The sequence below is a fragment of the Antechinus flavipes genome, chromosome 4 (genome assembly GCF_016432865.1).
Source record: "Antechinus flavipes isolate AdamAnt ecotype Samford, QLD, Australia chromosome 4, AdamAnt_v2, whole genome shotgun sequence".
NCBI classification, from domain to species: domain Eukaryota; kingdom Metazoa; phylum Chordata; class Mammalia; order Dasyuromorphia; family Dasyuridae; genus Antechinus; species Antechinus flavipes.
Genome location: NC_067401.1, coordinates 290,742,960 through 290,746,362, shown reverse-complemented (window position 1 = coordinate 290,746,362; position 3,403 = coordinate 290,742,960). Strand labels below are relative to the sequence as shown.

The window sequence follows — 3,403 nt, the reverse complement described above, 5'->3', positions numbered from 1 at the left end:
TGGATTTACTATATGATGATAATCCCCAATAGTGAGAGCTATTGGAAAAAGGAATCAGGGAAGCAGCTAGTTTGATAGGTAATGAGTGAATTCTATGGTTATTCTTCACATTCTCTTGGACATTTTCCAAGAATTTTATAAAATATGGTCTTACTCTGGGATAGTTTGACCAAGCAACCCTTGAGATTCCTTCCACATGGAAATACTATGATCCAGCACTTTTAAAGTATAAACAGACACAACCAATTCACACATTTGTTTGTAATGTCTCCAGAAATAAAAAACACATTCACCATGCATAGAGTGAGTGCTCTTAAGTATCATTGGAATTGATTAATTAACAATACATAGATATAAAGCAAATATAATTTTCTACTAGGAACAATGTGAGATTTGGGGGAAGAGAATCAAAATACTTTCCTTGCATAATCTCAATTCTCCCTATAAAGTATAGTGCCTCAGTCAATAAGCATTTATTTTTTTAAATTTATATTATTTTATTTTTCCAATTACATGTAAAGATAGTTTTCAACATTCATCTTTTTAGATGTTAAAAAAAAAAAAAACCTCAAGCTTTATTGAAGATCAACCAAAATTCTGTTTGTTTTAAAAATGTAAATAAACCACTTGGTTTCTTCTTTGCTGATATAACTATATTTGATTATTTAAAACAAACTTTTTATGAAAACCAATTATTCTTATGAAAAAATTTATTTTGCATTAATGGTTATATTTAGTAGATTACCTGTATAGAAGGAAAATTGCAAAACTGATAGTGATAGTGACTCTGAGTCACAGAGTTCTGACATTTTAATCAAATCCCTTCCTAAGTACTTTCCTTATGATTATATGCATGTCCATTTATCTAAAATTACCATGGTTATACATCTTGTGCAATATTATTGAATCCACGAGATCCCTAGGGATGTTTAACTTCAAAGAGAAACATTAGTATAGGATCTTCAGAGCAAAAAGTTAGGATGTTTGTCTGTTGAAAAATCAACAGAATACTGAAAGGTCTGCAGATGCATTATTCCAAAGAAATAGTAAGGTAACTATCATAGTTATGATATTGTTTATTCAGCCTATTAGCATAGCTGCTTGAGTTTCTTCTCAATATCCAAACTAATACCCTAGCTCTAAGATGGGCACACTTAATAAGAAAACAGACAAATCAGCATAGGGGCTTAAATTCAACAGAATCTTTTTTATCTTGTCTTTTGTATCAGATTTCCTCTTGCTGGATAATAAATGTTTAGATTTCATATCAAACACATGTCTATCAGCATTTTTTCTCCCCAAATGATTCATCTTCTACTGAAAATGGTTTTAACTTTCCTTACCATCTTGGCATCTTACAGGTCACAGACATCACAAGGTGAATGTGAGCAAATGTGTCTTTTTGGCTTTTAGAAGTGGGAGGAACAGACTCTTCATGTTTACATTTCTTTATAACACTTAAAGATCTTATTGCCTGGTTGGCATGGTGACTATCATCTTTATCATCCATGTTAATACTCAGGCTGCACATCCCATTCTCCAAAGTTTTCTTTTGAAACTTTTTAGCACTTCAAAATATTTTGGTTCCTGATGTATCTTTCTTTTTTAGATTACAGAATTTTCAATCTCTTTTTCTCATGAATCAATAGATTTCTATCATTTTTCCAATCGATAGACTTCCATCATTTTTTCATCTTCAATTTCTGATTCACTGTCATATTCTCAAGTAGCTTGCCTTAGTTCTTCCTCCTCTAACTCTTTCAATTTCTCTATGATGTTTTAATCAATATAATCAGCTATGATATGGCATTTCCAAATTTCTGGTATTTTATCATATTTTTCAAATGAATTCATTAGATCCCAATATTTCTGAAGATCCAAAATGTAATCATCTCCCACTTCCAGCTTAAGATCTCATTCTTTCTTCTTTTTGATTGCCTCAGATTCCCTTCTCTTCTTGCATGCTATCATACTTTCAGTAATGAATGATGGTCTCTCCTTATCATCTCTTTTGCTAGGTAATGATAAATGCAATCTGTTCAGCACATTATTCACTTTCATTTTGCTTTCAACTAGATGAGCCAAAAATCTATCACAAGCCTCTGTTTTAACTTTAAAATATCTTTTTCAACAGGATATTTTTCTTTATAACAAGAAGTCTTTAAGCTTCCAAATCTACAAATATTTTCTGGTCATCCTCTGGAAGTTCAGATGTCCTCTTTACATCACATTTATTTGTCATAATTATAAGAAGCTTATTAACAAAAATTAGCTTAATATTGTTAAGGAGTTTCAGTTGTTCTTCCGGACTATGACTTCATTGTTCAGACACATCCATGACATACAACACAGCAGCATGAAGATGGGCCAATGCTATTATACCCTCTTTTTCAATGGTGTTCCTATCTTTCAGAGGGTGAATCAGAATCCCTGAAGAGTTGACCACCTGCCAAAGCAAATATTTATAATCCATGTGCCCTACAAACAAAGATTTGGTTGTAAAGGCATAAAACTACACATCCACATATGCTCTTGTCACTTTATTAATGAAACTGGATTTTCCAACATTTGCATATCTACATAGAGGCAGAGTTTGGGAATTTGAGTCAATAGTTGGCAGACAAGATAAATGCTGATGCACTTGTTCCAGATAGTCCAGGCTCTATTTCTGTCTATTGATAATTATACACATACAGCTCAGGACTGTACATTTGAGCTGATTGCAGCAGTATAAAGAATCCCCATATTTCATAAGCTGAACATAATCTTTAGCAACTTTGTCCACTAGATTTTTAGCAAGATTAATTTGTCCTTGTCATAAAGAACATTCATCAATTCAGCATAAAATGGATGGCTATCATCTAATTTGGGGAAGTTGGTCAAAATCTGGGTGAATCTGCCATGAGTATATTTAACTTTGTTCATGTAAAAATGTCTAATGTGGTGAATTTGGTAATGTTTATGAATGACTGTTGGAAATTTTTGTTGAGTCTTTGGTAATGTCAGGTCTATAAAGTCATTGACTGTAAGGACTACTATGATCTTATTGAAATTGTACAACACCATTTTATCAACTGGATTGTAGCCTGAGGACCTGGAAGTAGATCTGAACTCAACATTCATTTTCATAAGATTTTGAGTTCAAATTTTTTTCCCTCCTTCTCTTTCCTCTACCTTCCCCCAAGACAGCAAACAATCTTATATAAGTAATACATGTACAAACATGTTAAACATATTTTCATATTAATTATATGAAAGAAAAACTTAAAATATGGAGGAAATCCATGAGGAAAAAAGTGAAGATAGCATGCTTCAATTTGCATTCAGTATACATAGTTCTTTCTCTGTACATGAATAGCATGTTCCATAACAAGTCTACTGAAATTATATTGTTGAGAATAGC

At 32.1% G+C, this 3,403-nt stretch overlaps 1 pseudogene; it reads right to left on the bottom strand.

Annotated features, from left to right (window-relative positions):
- Window positions 1-1,125: 1,125 nt before the first annotated feature.
- LOC127561523 (GTP-binding protein 4-like) lies at window positions 1,126-3,066 on the bottom strand (annotated as a pseudogene).
- Between the last annotated feature and the right edge of the window lie 337 nt (window positions 3,067-3,403).